The 19,464-nt window shown below is 40.0% G+C and overlaps 1 protein-coding gene across 1 annotated transcript in view; it reads left to right on the forward strand.

The window, feature by feature from the left end:
• LOC101910783 (pinopsin-like) overlaps window positions 1-19,464 on the forward strand; it is a 92,487-nt gene that overhangs the window by 45,099 nt on the left and 27,924 nt on the right. The window lies entirely within an intron of this gene.

Genomic DNA, 19,464 nt, shown 5'->3' on the forward strand with positions numbered 1-19,464 from the left:
GAAATCACAAAATTTTCTACAGCTTTCCTGGAAAGCCTGTTTCAGAGGTTAACCACACCAGCTGATAAAAAGAACAACCTTTATTTTGAAAATGTTTTTTTTCTCACTTCAGTTTCATAGCATTGGATACCAAGTAGTGTATGAAATCCTTCAGTTTTGGCATTTTCTGTGGCCAACTGGAAAATTACAACACTGTTAAGCAGCAATGTGATTCCAGATTAAATATAATGGAAAACTATTTATTTACTCAAACTTACTATTTATTTTATAATTGGTTCTTTATGACCAATCTTATTTATAAAAATATTTACATGAAAAGATTTGTCTGTGAAGGATGTAATGCACTGACCCTTTCATCTCAGCAGAGAAAATTCATTCCAAAACGAATTTAGGCAACTGATTAAGAAAACAGCAGAAATGTGGCTCAGCATTTCCTTTATCTTTAAAGTAAAACCTGTGATTAATTTTTCAGACCTTTTTAATAAATAAAAAATAATCAACAAGTAAAAAGGATACAGGTCATACTGCTACATTGCTTCTTTTTCAGTATGCCCTTTGTAGAGGAAAAGAACAGACGTAACTGCTGTTGAGAAACTGATCACTGAGCTGGCCAGTCACTTCATCACTGAGAATAACTAACCAGGACCAAAAAAATTTTTTTTTTTTCTGAAAGAGACAGTCAGCTTCTTCAAGCTGAAATCCCAGACTCCAAGATTATAATACGATCTAAGCTGGAAAGCAGCCTAATGTCTATACAGTCCCACTGAGTTCCCTACATATATAGATAATGTTACAGAAGCATGGCATCAGCTCTGAATTTCCATGTACACCTCTATAAATGATCAAAAGCTGTGTCACACCAAATCCTTTCTTCCACTTCCCTTTCCTTTGTTCCTTTTCTTCCCTTTTCCTTTCCCTTTTCTCCTCCTTTCCCCCTCCTCCCCCTCTATTTTCCCCTTCTCTTCCATCCTCTCCTATCATTTGCCCTCCTCTTTCCTGTTCATGTTAGTGTCAGTCAACAGAAAGCTTGCTGGTAACAATTTTTTTCATCTAAATTAATGCAGATGTTAAGGTATAACTACCTGATCATGTTTGCTGACTGAATCATTCTAATGGCACTGTATCTTTAACCCCTGTATTACTCTTACATTGCTCCTGAACAAAACCTGCAGCTGTATGAACTGATACCTTCTTAGGTATAGTCAGTGGTCTCACTGGTAGAAGACCAGTTTGTTATCTGCTAAACTGCCACTTCACTCTTACAAGGCTTTAACGACCACACAGAAATATTAAAATATGCTAAAGCATACCCATCATCTAGTTTTAATTCATAGAAGTCTGCTACTGCGCCCTTGTGTTTATCCCCTCAGGGTATGTGAGGATGTGTGGCAAAGAGCTTAAATGAACCTTTACAGTATGCTAGCAATTTTTCTGCTTGGATACAAAATTTGGAATCTGTATTGATTGTTTTCACTTGCCATCAGTGCTGTGTTATTCTTGTTCCCTTATAACCCACAAATCCATGCTGCCTGCAGAAGTCATTTACAAAAGTGCTACCTTTTGTACAGCAGCAGAGTAACAACAGTATAGTGAAGCACAGCATACTCATCCCCCTCCACAAACTAGAAACAAATCTGAGGGAAAACCAGTATTATTTAGAACTAAAGTTCCAGTAACAGCTGTCTTACATCCCCATCATCTTTCAGTCTTTTTCTTACTGAAATTGGGGTTTTGCCTTAATAATGCTAATTTACAAGCTCAGAGCACTTGGATCTGTCAAGATTCAAAAGAATGAGTAGTATCAAAGATATAAAATGTGATGGGCTATTGGTGTTTTTCATTGTTTTTGTCTGAAGTGAGTCTGCCTATCAGTAGCCAGTCATCTTGTATGTTTTACTTTACATATGATTACAGTTCACAGATAAAACTGAAATGGAGTTTGCCAACTAACCAGTTTTTGCAAAGTTGCACATTCTAGTTTTAACATGTAATATGTTTCTTTTCCCTATCAACACCATCATTCAGTATCAGCATACTTTACAACTGTGCTTCAGCCCTAACTGTATCATGCTCTTTCTGCAGAGGAATGGCAAGGTTTTATCTAAGTATGGTAAAGTTAACGCAGCTCATCACTTTTACAAATGCTTGGCTCTCTCCTAGAAATGCCAGTAGGTCTCTAGCTGGGCTATTAGTGCTATAAAACTGCCACTTCTTCCCTAAGTGATGATGGTGTCTCTACAGAAATTACTGACCTGCCTTAAAGCGAGCTGGGGGAACTTTGTTTCAGTGAAGACCAGTAGCAGCCTGTTGCAAAGTCAGTTGCAAATGTTCTGTAGGTACCCCCTTCTCGAATGAATGCTCTGTGCTATGGGCAATTGTAACAATTACCTGGCAGTGATAAGCATAGGAGCTGTCTAGCCTCTTGTTCAAGTTACTTCCACAAAAGTATCTTTGAGAGGAAAAAAAATAATCTTCCAGAAGTCTGGTTTTGTCTGTCTTCTTCATTGTGTGTCCACAAGATGAAATAGTTGTGGCTGTTGCCTTCAGAGGAGGATTAATTTATTTCCTTGATGTCAATAGCATACATGTAAAAAAGAGTTATTCCAAGAACAAGCAACGATGGTGAAGTAAATTATGAAGTTAGGAGTGCCTCTTCAGCGTAAAATGACACATATAACATCTGTTATTCTGGAATACAAGTAGATCATGGACGGGGATTCGTCTTAAAGATCCAGAAAAACTTTAGACACAACAGCTGAATTGTTCATGATCTCTAGCTTATTTTTTTTTCATACAAACATAGCAAGGCAAAGTCTACAATGAGACCATTGTGCTCTATGTTGAATTCTGTATGCAGATTCCCTGGTCATCCCTCTGATACATAGGAGTGCCTAACCAGTGGTCCATCACCTTGGTATTCCACTCCTGACAGTGACTATGGCAGATGCTACCTAGGAAGTGTGTACAAACCTGTCCCCTCTCTGCAACCCATTCCCCTCTGGTTCCCAGCATTCACTAACGTATTTATTTGGTCTAATACTTCTTGCATTTTTACTGGAAATTGATCTAGGTCCTCTAATATATCTGCTACAAAGAATTCACAGGATCTGCCCAGGATCTTTGGCAGTGAAGACTGATACAAGGAATACATTAGACTTCTGCCCTAGCGCCTTCTCAGCCCTAAGTATATCCTTTTTACCATGATTGTCATACAATTCCACCAGTTTTCTATCTGACTCCCTGTTTTTCTTGTATTCAAAGAACCTCTTAATGCTTAGACGGATCACATCACTTTTATAAAGAGAGTTGGAGACGATATGCACTCACGAGAAGAAAGAGCAATTTTACCCGTTGTGGAAAATAAGGATTTATAAGAGAAGACCATCTTTGCTATCCAGCAGTCTGGGCATTTACTGCAGAAATGTCTGCCAAGGAGTTTTGTTTCCCAAAGATTCATTACCTAGACGTTTTCAGCTACCTCTTTTCTATAGATACCCCATGAAGTAATGGTTGGGCTATACTGAACAGGAGGTAGAGGTTTGTTTTCCTTTTTTAAGTTTGTTCTTTCTCTCACAACTCTTAACAAAGGCTTCAGACTGTTTGCAGTTGAATATTCTGTGTCAAAACTGCCAGCATGGGTTGATCAAAAGTTGGCCAAAATAAACAGTACTCATTTCCATTTTGACAGATCTAGTGGATAGAGGGCAAACTGTAGTTGTGATATAACTCAAGTTCTTGATACATGACATGCTCTTAGCAACGAGGGAAATACTGTCTTAAAAGAGTCCCTATAAGGTGCCATATCATGGAGTTCTGTCAAGTGCTTTCAGCATTTTCATTACCAGTTTGCACGATGGAGTAGGAATCTATGTCCAAAGCTGTCAGTGGACAATCACGGTTGATGATGGCAAGTGCAGTTTTGCTTAGATGGCAGAAATCTTACAGGATGGATAAACACAGGTTGGGAATCACTAGAGTCTAAAGGATCTAATTGGAATGGTGAGTCACAAATGGTATGTGGGTTTGGGAACACAATACCTTTGCAAACAGAATAGATCTTATGGTGGGACACTTGAGCTTGGATGTGCTCTTTTCTGTGTGCTGGTTTTGTTAAACCAAGATATATAAATATTGAGAACAGACGTGAACCGTTTTCAAATGTAAAAATGTGGCTACTAAAGGAAAGCAGTTGTGATTAATTGTGTTTGCGCACCCTTACACTAATGGAAAGAAAAATGAAACAATTTCTAGAAATGAAGGTTTAGATCACATGCTACTGAAAGGTTTGTAGGATGTAAGTATCTAAATCATGGAGCAGGTGGTTCAGAGATATGAAATGTCTATTAGACAGCAACTATCAGGCTGGTTGAGGCGTACTTGTCCTGCATTTAGTGCGTACTGTGGACAGGGGGGTGATGGACACTGCTGAATCTCCTAAGAATCCTTCCAGCCCTCTGGCTGTATGATTTTAAATGCATTAAAAAAATCATGGCATTCCCAACATTTATTTGCGAAATTGTAAAACAAGCTCATTAAAGTAGCAGGAAATTCAGAGTACTAGAGTATTTTATGGCAATATGAAAATGAAATGGTAGAAAAAGCAGATAAATTCAATCCTTTGCCTTCACCAGCTGCTATTTATTTTAATGTGCATCTGACAAAGTAAAACAAACTTTCAGAATGTCAGATTTTTGAATATGTAATAACGGCTATAACCCAAAATTTTGCAGAAAGAGCTGACTGTCATGCTTGGCATTCATTTTCAGTTAGAGAATACTTTATGACACAGTTATTATACTTTGTGATGCATTTTTCAGTGTTTCTGTTGCATTTGAAAACCTGTATTTCCTTCTTTCTTCAAATATTATTTCCAACTTTAGAAGATAGACAAAGGAAAAAATCTGGCTTAATCTAGAGGCAAAAAATCACATTGACTGGCAAAAATATAACTCAGACACATTTTACTAAAAAACATCCCCACGTACATATGTTTTCTCATACTCCTTTGCTCTATTTTGTTTCTGACTCTGCAGGAAAGACATCTAGATGGCTCCACTTTCAGTCATGATTTGGTGTAAAACTGAAACAAAGCAAAACATGGCATATGTATTTATAACTTACAAGATTTCTTGCATCATTTCTTCCACAGACTCCATCAGAGGGGATACATGGGGTAGAAACTGCAAGTTTGTCAGCAAACCAATCCTTTTAAGTTGTAAGCAACTGGAAAACTAGAAGGTTTTGACCCATACCATGAAGCATCTTGGTTTTGTTGGTCTTGTTCATAATTCTAACAAGGAATAGTAAAACCCAGCTTCCCATCTTTTCTGTATTTTGTGGGACCCATAGTCTGTTTTTACCCATCTTGTATTGTATATCACAAGCCTGTGGTAAGAACATCTAAATGAGCTATGCCACGTCTCCAAGTCAACCGGCCATGGATAGACTCCTTTGTATTTGGCACTACGACACTTGTTTTTTCTGCTCGCCTTCTTTGCATGTCATATTGCTGCCCTCCAGCTGCCTTACGCTGTATCTGACACCTTCAAAATCCTTCCCATCATTTACATATGTTTTCCTGGTGGCTTCTTGTCCCTTTTTGGAGTAGCATGTCTTAAAAAGCCTGTAAAAGCTGTTGAAGTTTATGGGTTTCTGCAAATAGTGAAGCTTGCCTTTGTGAAGGCCTAATGATCATGAGTGTCGCAAGCTTGGACAAGTCACACCCACAATTTCCTACGTCTTTTTTCATGCAGAGTGATGGCTGGCTGCCCACAGTGAACAGGATTCTTCCCTCTTATGGAAGGTTTCTGGCTATGTGTGTATATTCAAGACTGAGAGATTTAAGAGGGCCGCTACCTTCCCTTTTTGTTGGGATGTAAAGATGCCCTGATGTGAAGAAGAATGCTGCTTCATGGAGGTGGTCCTCAAAGCAGTGTTAGAGGGATAGTCAGAGTAGATGTTTCAAGACTGAAGACCTGATGGTTCTCCTGCAAGGGCGCAAACACCATTGGGAAGGGCAGCATTACAAGTGTGGGGCCTGTAGCATCAGAGTAGGAAAACCTCTATGGAGGAATCACTAGAAGAGGTCACATACTATGTGCTAGAGAATGGATGTTGCTTCCTCCATGTCTATTCAAACATTCTTTCCTTCCTTACTCTGTGATCTGTTCCTCACAGCTTTTTATGCTATCTTCCCCTTGTAGCATCAAATCTTTGGTCTAATATTGGTCTGTTATTATTAATATCCCAATTCCAGTATTGACTGTTTATTTTGTGGGGACAGAAATTAAACTTTTAACTTAAAAAGCAATTGCTTGAGTGCTTTTGTTTGGTTGTTGGTTTTTGTTTAGGTTTTTGTTTTGTTTGTTTGTTTGGTGGTGGGTTTTTTTGTTAAATAACTATATTTATTCAAGGTAGATTTTAAAATCAGCCAAAATACCTCATACTCAGTTTATTTAACATAGCCACTGAAGATACAGCTTCTGAACTCACAAGGCAGGAACAATTAGTTTACTGAATGTTTTTTCATAAAAGAGATTTGTTTTACTTGTGTAGGAGCCTCTTCATGAGTAATAATTCAAGAACTGAACACTATTTTTCCATCTTTGTTATACCTGTACCATCTTTATTAATAATAAACGGGTTTGGGGCCATCTCTATATATGCAATTCTACCATACCTATACATATATCCAACATAGCATCAGCTTGTGCAAACTGACCAGATTCAGAGGACTATTTGTAATGTACTGCATAACCTTAACTCTCTTTTAAAAAAAAGCCTCCTCACCATGCTGTTCATTTTCTTGCAGCTTAGGTGTGCCTAGCAGGTGGTGGGACTGGTTTGTATCTGCATACGGACTGTGTTCTGGAGACACCCTGCCCTCCTCACCTGTCTAACGGGCAGGGGGGGTTGGAGAGAGGATTACAGAGTATTTAGTATGGGTTTCAGTCTTGTTTAGTCCTGGATTATTTTGTGTTTAATCACAAGCACAGATTGCTGCACAGTCAAAGACTGCCTTATGGGGTAATGTATCAAACTCATAAATTTTTAACAGTTTGGTTTTGCTTACCTTGCCTTTTTAGTAATGTAAAACAAATATGATGCTTTACCACATTTTAAGTATAATTTTCCTAACTGAAAGTCTTGAAACAATACATAATTTATAGAGGGCTGTCTGTAACACACCAGCTACAGAAAAGGAATTTATCTTCATTTTCTGTGAACTAACATAAATATTTATAAACACCCATGCCGGGTACAACTCACTAAGCCAGTTTCCTCTTGCTTACCCTCTCTGGTATATCAGTGAGGGCTAGAGAGACTTAACTTCTTCAGGTACAACACAGTCCCGGGTACACAGTCTTCTGAGGGGAAAAAAATATTTACACCTGACCTTCAGTCTTACTGCTTAAATCTAATTCATCTAACTTAGCAGTTTACATGTATTTCTCCCTCCTACTTGTCATTCTGTGTTGCAAAAAGGACGACGTACTGTAGAGTAAGGTTAAAATTCAGGAAGGTGTCAAGGCTCCTATTGAGAGGAGAGGGACTGAAGATTTCCAGACTTTGCAGGGTTGGGTTTGTTTCGGTTTGGCTTGTTTTTTATCAAGTACACCTGTGCCATGATAAGTGTGTAATAATTTGAGGGAAAGGGTCTGTCATGAGCATGGAGGAGAATGCTTTCAGGCCAGTTCCAGCATAATTGCTATATTTTTAGAGATGCCAAATGAGACAAGAGCTTTGAAACCACTTTGGATTTATATTCTGTGTAGAGTCTACAGAATTTGACAGGCAGATTCTGAGCACATATGTTAGGCTTATTTAAATATAAATAGCTACAAATCAAAGGCGTACCTGCATGTCCTTAATGGTGCCTTGCTTCATCTTATATGTCAGTAGAAATTTTTAGGAGGGTGGGACGGGATTCCTCAGTAAAGTGTAGGAAAACTTGATCTCTTCCTAGGAAAAGGGGTAATTGTGGTTAGGTGCTGAAAGACTGATGCCTGGGATTTTAACATCTAATTTCAGTGCAAGGAGAGCAGCTACCAATCCAAAGGAAAGTAAAGCTCAAGTTCTCACCCACATGTGCTAGCCTGGTGAAAAGTAGCGTAAATGCGAGTAAGAGCTTTATACATGCATGCAAAAATGGATTTAAGTGAATACCCAAGCTCCAGTTTTAGGGAAAACATCCTGACACTTCTTTTTTTAAAAAAAAATCACACCCCAGATTCAGAGGAGGTATTGGTATTAGTGTGGAAAAGGTTGTTGTTAATCTAATCCGAGAGATAACGGGGGCAGTGAGTCATACTTGCATCACAGCTTTCTCCTCTAACCTTGGATGACCCCTGTGAAAGACTTTTCACACAATTACGGACATATATAATGTACAGTGTGTGTGTATCATGTATAGTGTATAGATATGTATATAAAGCATATACAGTATGTGGTATGTATACATTTTTTACATATATGCATATATATATTCATACATACACTGCCTTTTTCATTAAGAAGGTGGAGTGTGTGCAAACACACCTGAAGGATGGGGAGAAGGTTTTCATGTGTTCTGGTTCCAGCTGAATAAGTTTTCCGATCTCGGCTGGCATTGACTCTTACATTTATTGTCCTTGCCAATTACAACACACAGGCTGTTATTTCCTACTTTAGCTACATCAGTGTTCAGTCTTTCGAAGCATCACTTTTTTTCACCTTTGATTGAAAACACTTTTCCTTTAGATGCGGGCCAATGCGTACTCCATTTCCTATGTAAATGGTACCATTTTATTGCTTAGCATCAAGTAATAACTTTGAAACCTGGAAAGAAATTTTACACCTGCCAGTTCCTCTCTTTTGAAGAGTTCAACCATATTCACAATTTTTTGCAGATACAGACTCTGCATGGTCCTGTCTGTGGAAGAAAGTACAGGGAAATCAAGAAGGAATTGACATCTGATGTTTTCTCCTGCACCAGAAATTCTTCAGTGCAAAACACACTGAAGTCAGCTTTAAAAAACAGAAATATGTTTTCATTTTTCCATTCCCTTAACTTCAGCTGGGCTGTGGGTTAGTCATAGCCATTTCAAAAGTTATTAAAAAAAACCAACAAAAAAAAACCCCAACAAACAAACCCACCCAAACCCAGAAGTGGGTTATTGGAAAAGTAAATCTTTTAAAGATATAATTTGTTGGCAAGCTTTTCAAAAAGAGGGGTCTTAAACTAAATTACTGGCTTGATTTTCTGAAAGTGATCTCAGCACCTTCCACCTTTATAATAGCAAGTTGTGTTGCTAAGCAGCAACATATATAGTAGTATTCTTACATGTTATCTTTACGAAACTAGCAGCATTTTTATTCTTGTATTGGAGAATATCCTTCAGACCTTCAGCTTTTCTCTCCCCAAGGTGGAATTCCTCAGTTTCACCCCCACAGGCAAACCTAGTATTCTGTGCCATGGGTACAGGGTCATTCTGACTTGGTTCAGCAGCTGCTGAATCTCCTTCAGGAGTCTGTGTTGTATTTGCTGACAAAACATCCCTTTTATTACCTAATTATGGTTTAATTCAACCACGTAAAAAACCCTACTTTTTTAAAAAATACCTACTCCACACTGTTACAATAAAAGCAGCCTACACTTATTGATGTCTTACCATGAAAATCCTCTAACCATGGGATAGATAAATTTGGACACCAACAAGCTTAGTTCCCCAGAGCCTGTCCAGTGCCAGTCTTTTGCCAAGTCTCCAATTTTCCTTCTGTCCCCCTGAAAACCACATGATTTTCTGTTTTTTAATACTTGTTTTGGCGATGTTATCACTTTCTGGATCTATACTAGTGTAAAATCTCAGGTTTGCTGGGTACTATGCAATGGCAAGAGGAGTAGCTGCCTCTCTGTCCCCTTCCTGCTCTTTTCTGGGTGAGGTTCAGCTTGCATAACCTGAGCCACCAGGAGATCAGGCCAAATTAGTCTTCTAGGCTTCTTCTGCAGTCTAAAGGAGGAGAGCAGATTTGCTCAAGCCTTGTAGTTCTTGCTGCCAAGTGACTGACAGTTGCAGTCTGGATGCTCAGCACCAGGTCAGAAAGGATTCTGGCTTTTGGCCATCAGAATATGTACTAAAACTCCCTTTCCTGAAAAAGGTGCAGATAGACCTACATCCAGATAGCTGCAACACTACCTGGGACTGACTTTCAGCTACTTTGAATGAAAGGACCAGAAAAAAACAACTGGATTTGCTATCAGAGAGGGCCCTTCTACATTCAGTTCTTCCAGGGCTCTAAACTTTTAATGCTAATCCCTACATAGGGTCCATTGCACCTTTCACAACCCCCAGAACCAGAGACAGCTTTGGTTTGTCAGGCCAAAATCAGCATCTTCCTTGATCAAGGAGGACTCATCCCCTTTGTAGCGCATGCTGGAAGCAGAGTAGTGAATCTTGCCTTTAAAGCTTCAAAGTTTCTTTATCATCCATAGGATATAATCTGGTTTTAGGTGAATTCAGGCCAACATGATCTTCCTGAGCCCATCGATAGGTTGGTGTGAGTCAGGGCTAGTTATAACATGCTTGCTAGAACTGGACTCAGACAAGCAATCAAATACAAGCAAATAATACAGTTTGTGATTGCTATCAGTTTGGGAAAATTAGACCTGATGGCTTCAAGGGAATGACTTACTACCTATTACAGTCTCTCAAATGATCTAGGGAATTCATAAAATAGAGTAAGTCATGTTACACACATGAAACTCCAACAACCTTAATATTTTATAGCAGACAATTTCTTTTGATCATCTGTTTGATACAAAATTAATTAGAGTTTAAGTAACTTTGGACATAACATTTGATGCTTCTTACATCCCCAGTTTTTTTCAACTAACTGTATCTTCCAGATAGCAAACACGCTTCACTGCCCTTTCAGTTTCCATTTTCCACATATCTTATTTTCTACACATTTGATTTGTTTCAGCCAGTAAGTGCCATAGAAGTGTCACTGCCAATATCAGAGAGAGCAGCTCTGTGCAATCCCACAATTACTGAAGGACATACATACAAATAACATTTTTGAGAAATGCATATCATCACGTACAATGTATCTGCTTAAATGAGCTTCCAGGGCTCTTCAGTGGTATGGTGATTTTATTTCACCTCAGAAGCATTTTTTTTCTTTATTGGGCATAGTTCCAGATTGCTATACTTGTCGCTGTTGTATCTTTGGACCATTCAATGAGTCAGTTCCTTCGCATGAGTCACTTTCTTGGTGTAGGCTCCCTAGAGCATGCCGGAGGCAGTGTTTCTCCTGGCTCTGTGCTTGCCATACCAGAAACAGCAGCCTCAGCTGCTGGGGGCAGCTGCTTGGGTCTGTCTGTCCTGGCTGCTGCAGGGGGACGCACACTTTGCCTGTATCCCACGTTGGTGAGATATAAGGCAGCTGCAGACCTCCCATGTCTGTGTTAGTCCACTGCTGAGCCCAGGGCACAGGCTGACTCGGGCAGGCCAGGCTTGTTACTCATGGCCAAGTGCCGTGCATGCTCAGCTCTTGCATGGGAATTGGCTTGTGTCCTGGCAGCTGAGTGCATGGGTACTCCGTCTGTAGCTAGAGAGAAAAAAGAGATAAGCCCCCACTTGTGGAAGGTATGAGTATCTAATGTACTTCTCTTTCTACAACCAAATTGTTAATGCTGATTGAATGACAGCTGTGCATAATGCACCTTTAATTTTCTCATGCACACTGATGCTAGAAAATCCACAGATGGGAAAGAAGGTCAGGATAAAACATGAGTTGTGTATGATGGAAGTGACACCACGAGCTGCTTCTTTAGTGCATGGGAGTGTGTTCACTGTGTAAGTCAAATTGCTGCTAAAAGCCCTTCAGCTAATGCAGTGAAAGAGTTCCTGCAACTAAGAGGATTATAGTGTTCCTTAGGTCCACAACAGAACTCCGCTGATATTAACAGCAATAGCAGTTGTGCTTCAAGGGCAGTGTACAAAGCCATAAGTTTTGTATTTAAAACATAGCTTCACTTCACCTTGAGGCAGTAAGATGACTATTCCCATTTCAATAACAAAAATCCCAATAAAGCCGGAGTTCAGTTGATAAAATATACTTCCCATAGACTTCAATTCCTAAACTTAATAGTGACATCAAAATAATTAACTATAAAGCCACTTGTGTAATTTTATGGCATCCTCCCTCTGTACTTGCTGTTCTTAACTCATTATGTGGCTGCAACTGAGCAAAGTGCTCATGTGCATGTTTAAATCTCAGTACAGTCAGCGAACTATAAATGTAAATGTTTTGTAGAGTGAGGGCCCATTGGATTCTAAGATGACCCAAAGCAGATGGTTCTGCTTAGTCCCTGTTTCCACAGAGACTATACATCTCTTCAGTGTTCACTCTTGTTTTGGACTTAGCCACCTAAATGCTGATAAAGAAGGCATTTATTTTTAAGCAAGTGAGCTCTCTTCTCCCATGGTTGTATATCTTAAACAACAAACAAATTATTTCATCTATCTTAGTATTAATCCATAAAGTTATAGTTCTGGGGTAGCGCACATTGAAAAGAAGATTACTTGGAGCTTCCATTTCCAATAGCTTTTCAGAGCTTTTCGTGCTTTGGAGTGAGTGGTTTTGGCTTTTTTTCCTTGTTTTCGCTTGAGAACAGAATCCATAGAGATGGGAGAGGAGAAAGCTCATCATAACTGACATCTGAGTCACTGCTTAGTTTGAGACACTCATGGGTTTGGTAGAGGGTTATTCATGCCAATAAATGGAGGAACAAATTTTCTTTTGTTAGAAATGTAACAGAGGAGACTGTCTTACTTGACTGGTTCATGAAGGAAGAAGAATGAAGTTTTCCCAGCTTCTTCCTCTACTGCAGTTTTTGCATTAAAAAGACTGTCTCCTTTCTGTTCATTTCAAGAAGCTGTAGCAGACTAAATGTTCAAAGATTGGCAGACTTCCCTCAGGTGATTATGAATATTTCGTTTGTCTCTGATTTTGGTAATACTGTTGAATATTTGATCGTGTCAAAACAAACACTTACAACAGACACCTTGGCAACAAACACTGCTACTCATAAATAGCCTTCTCTTTACTGTGTAGTTCTGAAGTAGTGAAGAAAACATGGTTATTTGAGTGTAAAATGTACAAAGACAGATCCAGGAATAATGCATCAGTCATTATTAAAAAAACCTTTTGCACCCTGTTTCAATATTGCTCGTTTAGAGTGGGCTAGGTAAAGGATGGTTACAGCATCCACTATTTAGATACAGAATATAATAATTGGCATTATTTTCCATCTTAATAAATAGCTGGAGAAAGAGAAACTGAAGTGACTGACAAAATGCATAAACAGCCCCCTTGATGTTTAAGATGCTGTGGTGCGCATCCTCTACTTGAAGTGGCTCTGGATGCTGGATTCTCACTGTGTAGTCTCTCCATCTAGTGGTTACATGGATGGGATGCCATATATCCTTTCTAACCTTTTGAGGTGTTCACAGCTGAAGATGACTGGGAGCTCTTAAAATGTGAAGCAAATGCCTTATGAGAGAAAGCACATAGCTACATTAAGTAAGGAGGAGAGACTAGGGTAAATGCTAAAAAAAAGGAAACAGGAATTCACTGAAAACAATCAGATTAGATCTTCATCACTGAAGCTTTGCCTTCTTAGTAGCTAGCTTTAGTCCAACTCCCTTACCTTACATATATATATATATATTAAAACCCAGCTTGCCCATTGGTGTAGTTGTACAACGTAACAGTTCTACATGTTAATGCCTTACAGAGGTAACCTTGATATGTGCCTCTGGCACTGTGGGCCTCACAGTTGCTGCAAGATTCAGCAACACAGCTGCTGTGTACAAGTATCCTTCAGGTCTTTCCTCACACCTGTGCCTTCTGAGCTGGTGAAGTGCCACCGGTACTCCCTTGGTCCCACAACTCATGGCTAGCTAAATCCAGAGGGAGCTGAGCAGCAGCTACAGTAGGTCAAACTTTTGGGTCTGGAGCACAGGAGGGGTCGTCTTGGGCAGGGCACTGCCCAGGGCTCTTCTCCCATACGGAGCCATGTGGTGGCTAAGAAAAACATTAAAAGCAATAAATGCTTCACCAGATGCAGGGAGCTGCTGCCCTCTTCTGTATGGACTGGAAAGCTCCAGTGTTCAGCCTGACAAAAGCCCGTGGGCTGGCTCATCTATTGTTGCCACCTGGCTGCTCCCTCCAGTAAGGGGCTGACTAGACTGGTTGACTTGGCCAGTGGTGAGGTCTGGACCAACCCCTGCATGCCTAAATTGGGTAACCTGTTACCCTAAAGTCATTTCATATGGCCCATAGCTATATTCTTTCCCATACCATTGTACAACAACGTTCATGTGTTTGGAAGGTGCTGGCTTATCCTTCTGGAAGGAGAAGGACAGACCCATTCTCTTTTCCCTTTAAGGAAATGACAGACCCGTTCTCTTTAGGGGGAAGGTGAGTTTCCTCTAGGCCAGGGGTCCTCAAACTATGGCCCGCGGGCCAGATACAGCCCCCCAGGGTCCTCAATCCGGCCCCCGGTATTTACAGACACCCCCCCTGCCAGGGGTTGGGCAGGGAACCAAGCAGCCGCAGATGACTGCCTGCCACTGCATCCGCACGCCGGCCCCCTGTTCAAAAAGTTTGAGGACCCCTGCTCTAGGCTGTGGCTTTTCCCCAGGTCCTTGTGAAGACAGGCCCACATGTTTGCCTGCTCCCAGTCTAAGTCTGTTCTCTGAGGTTCCTGGCAGAGTACCTGGCTTGGCAGATACCTGGGGTCCTTTTCTTGAACCTCCAACCTAACAAGCTTCTCAGTTACAGCAAAAACTGTCTGCATCCCTTTACTAACCCCCTTCATTTTCTATTGTAAGGTCCCATTTTCATTGATTTATGACCCCGCCAGTCTTTGACCAGTGCTGTTGAAATTTTCCATGCTCTTCCCAGAGCTCCCCAGTTTCTTCTTTTCCAGTGCATGAAATAGCACTGCAGCCCATCACTTGGTAAGTGAGGTGTCTGCTACATTGGGGGATGCAGCTTTTGAGGTCAACCAAACAACATGTCACTCAGGTTCTTTTTGAGGAAACTTCTGCCACTGCCATCCTCCTTACTGAATACCACTGTGCCTTCTCCCATGCTCCATGGTCCGTCACATACAATGTCCCTGCTCAGCACACTGCCATAGTCATCTAGCTAGCGGTGTCTTGCATGTCAGATTGAGTGGAAAAAAAGAGTATTGGATATGCACATGGGATGCATGTTGGCTGCAATCCAGATGAGGGCTAATTGGGCCAGTTTTACACTGAGTCCTGAGATTAGACAAGCTTGCCTGTTCTTGCCTCCAGCTGAGTTCTGAAAAAACAAAACACTTCTGCTGCTTTCCAGGATGAAAGTAGGGGAGACGCATAATTTTCTCATTAATGAATGAAACCTCAACAACACACCCCTTCCTTATTTTCTTTAAATATAGTGCTTTCCCCACATTTAGACTACCAAATTTGGCAGGTTGTGATCTTAGTTCCAGAGAAAACAGCTGAGTTTACAGCAAAGACATGTATTTTGCAGCCATCCTAAATAAATACCTTTTGATCCCAATGGGCCAGTATTTCTCATGCCATTTTAAAGATGTGGTTTAGATCTCCTGTGTGTTTTAAATGCATATTGTATATATCCTATATGTTTACATTTAGACTGGATTTACAAACTTGGCTATTCTAGAAAATTATTTGAATCTATTTTTTCTCATCACCATCTGACGCTTCTCTATCAGCTGGCTGTCCAGACACTAGGCATTTCTGAGAGGCGCTTCCATTTGACTGCTGAAAATACAGTGTAGCAGTTGCATTGAAATGTCCAGTAGTTTTAAAATAAGAAATATCATAATTTTAATGTTTTTCATAATGCTTTTTCACCTGCAAAACTGTAATCTTTCTGTAGGTTACATCAACTATGTTTTGCTGGAGGCCTTCCAGCACCTATAAACAGAGAATTATTAAAGATAACACCTTAAAGGTAGGCAGCAAAGCTGTGAAGGCAATGAAACCAAGAGTGTGTAGATAAATGTAGTACGTAGTTTCAAAAACAAAACTCTGGGGGCACTTCCTACAGAGTAGCCTAACACTTCTTGAAATCGTCTGGCATTTCTTGCATTGTTAACATATCCCAGAATGTACCAGTGTGATACCACAGCCACGCTGAGATTCTGCTGCTTGCCTTCACCACTATCAAAACATCCACGTTTGTGCTGCCGTGTCTTGGAGAGACAGAAGGAGCACAGCAAACAAGATCACGCAGTTCAGCCACTCCCCAAGATATGGCACAAGGCTAGTCACACAACAGCCCAGCAGCATGCTCAGAGGTATCAGGCAATACAACTGTTCTCCCACCCCTTCAATTGTGCAAGCACAGCTCCAGCACCTCATGTGTCCTACAATTTACTGAGATTAGAACACCAAGAAAAAGTGAGATTACTGACACAGAGGGAGCAGATTAGTTACTTAAGCATAAAATATAGTTAACAGCTATAGCAAATTTGAACATCAAATAAAGTCAGAGAGAAGCATCAAGTACATTAGGGGTTCATTGCAAGAGATGCCTAGAAGTCATTTGTCCTTTGGACTTTTACTGTCCTTGTCCTCTCTGGAAAGCTGGGACTTCCAGGTCACCTGGGATTTAGGAAGGACATACTTAGGATCTTTCCTCAATTCTGCTCCTTTGTATTTCTTACTGCAATTCTGTGCTTTTAATCTCCTTTCTGCAACAGTGGGAACAGAAATTACTTCTGGGGAAAAAAAATCCTCAAACCCAACAACTTTCAAAAAACCCTAAAGTTCTAATTTGCTTGTTCCCAGGATCTGGACTGTAAATAAATCATATTATAGAGTTATAATATGAGGCATATAAAAATCAAAACAACTGGCTGTGTTGGTGTAAACATGGAAGTGAAAGACTCTGAGCACAAGAGCTAACTAAGTTTGCTTTCCAATAGGTTTGTCTCATGACAAATGAGTTTTTAAACTCAATTATAGAAGACTGCAGCGGAAGGTCATCCTTAATAGATACTGGGGACACATTAAGGATGTCCTGTTTCAGGAACAGCTGTGATCAGAGCTTTCTCCTTTTTAATTATCAGAAGATGATGAGAGGAAAAAAATACACACAAAACAGAACTTAAATTAGAGTGGATACTGGTGTCTAGTTTGAGTTCATTTCACATTGCATTAATAATGATACTTGTCCTCAAGTGACATGTGAAATACTCGGTGTCAGAGACCTCTCTCCACCTAATAAGTTTCAAAACCTCAGTCAAATTTACAAGGCAGATATTGGGACCAACGGACAGAGCTGACTGATGCCTCTGCCTTTATTGAAGATCTTTAGCTGTGGGTGCCATGGCTAGATGGGGCTTTGCGTTCCTTAGTTAATATTAAACATGTTACATAGCTGAAGCTAACATGGTATCCTGTATCCTTCAGTCAGAGAAAATTCCCATTAGTCATGAAAAATTTAGTTCAAATAAGCAATACAGGATTGGACCATTATCTATTATTAATCCTTTTTTTCAAGCTAAAGTAATTATGAGATAAACAAGTTCTGTTCTCGCCAAAAAAAAAAAAAAAAAAAAGTCCCTAGTGTTTTCAAAAAGGATGGGTTTTATTTTCCAATTGCCTTTTTGCAGAAAATCATGAGACTAGGCAGGAAGAATACTTGTTATTTTTTGGCAGATTAAGTTTATGTGTGTTTTATTTACTCTCAACAGGAACATTTCTACTGAACTTCAGGTAGATCTAGAAGGCTAGAATCATAATTAACTAAAAAAAACCCCAGTGTCACCATCTTATTTTCCCTTCCAGATGTAACTGTATTTACACCGGTACTAATATGTTTTTAACTCACAGTCCAATACATAAACACGTATGTTATGCAAAAGCACCCACACCAGAAAGAAGCAGGTAAAGCTCTATTTTCCACTGCAGTAACATGTGCAAGTTGTCCTGCAGGCAACAGGAGATGTCATTTGACTGGGGTGATTAGTGGCTTCCACCTTTAACTGTGTTCTATTCATTTACAGTTACACATATCAGTGTTCTCCTGCATCAGCTTAAACCCATTAGTTTCATACTTTTTTTTCTTAGGTAAAGTTCGGATGGATTGCATTCCAGGGAGTTGCCTTTTTGCTCATTTATATTTGTAGCTTTACAGGGCTTAGTTTCCTCGGATGCAGTTTACTCTCAAGTATCGCATTCAGGAGGCAAAAAGACCTTGAAGTGGATGTAAATTACATTTGACTGAGTACAACACTCAATTAATATAGTTTAAATATTTGAATACTTCCTGAAATCCTGCTGGCACATGTGGGTTTGCTAAGCAGATGCTGGGGAGAACCTGAGGAATTAACCATAACCTCGGGAAACCAGTGTGCTGGGGCTCCATCTAGTCAGTGGAGAGAGAGTGGCTCCAAAGTTAGCCTCCTTGCAGAGTCTGCTTATCCTTGCTGGCCGCAAAGATACTTAGAGAGAAGAGACCAGCTTTGCTATTCTGGAGTTAATCTTTCTGAATGTTTCCTAAGAACTTTTTCATAATCCCTATAAAATCAGTCTAAGTGCCCAAATCCGATCTGTACCCCACCCAAGCTTGTGCTGACTTCTATGGGCTTTGGATCAAACTTAATGGCCATCTCACAGAACTACTGCATGGGAAGCTTGCTTTTAAATGATTGTGCATAGCACTGAATGTGCATTCTGTGTAGGAAATGAAGCTTGTTCCCCACAGTCATCACCAATACACTCAGCAGTACAAACACACGGGGAAAGTGTTCTGTAGCTGCAGAAAAATGCTTTCACACCAAAGTTTAAAAATAAAAATTGGCTGCTATTTTAATATTTGACCTCCGTCTTAGAGCTCTAGACTCCAAAAGGGCATGATGCTTCAGACCAGAACAGGTCAAAGGTGAATACATTTTGAAGCACAGACTATAAATACTTCCATAGTGGAGTTGGGTTTGTCCACAGACTGTAAATATTGGTAAATTCATGATAGCAGGATGGGCTGTTGTACCATCACTTTGAAACTGATCATTTAAATCTGTGCTTCCTGTTTACCCAGTTCTACTCCATTTCCCCAAAACCCCCAAGGCAATAGCTGAACTATGTCAGTATTAGGAACACTTTTAAAGAGCACAAAATCCTGGTTTTGGTGATTATCAGGAGTGAGGTCTTTTTATCAGAATTATAAAATACCTGGAAGAAATAGTGTAGAAAGGGTGAATCCTACAACTTAAAACTTCATAAAGTGTTGTTTGCAAGGCTTCTCTAGCGTCCCGCTCCAAATGCAACCATTGCCAACACTACACCAGGCCAGCTGAGGCTTTATCTAGCCAAGCCATGTAAACATCCAAGGACACAGGTACTAAGCACAGTCCTAGATTTGCTGTGCTCTTTCCACACCCCTAACAGAAAA

The sequence above is a fragment of the Falco peregrinus genome, chromosome 4 (assembly GCF_023634155.1).
Source record: "Falco peregrinus isolate bFalPer1 chromosome 4, bFalPer1.pri, whole genome shotgun sequence".
NCBI classification, from domain to species: domain Eukaryota; kingdom Metazoa; phylum Chordata; class Aves; order Falconiformes; family Falconidae; genus Falco; species Falco peregrinus.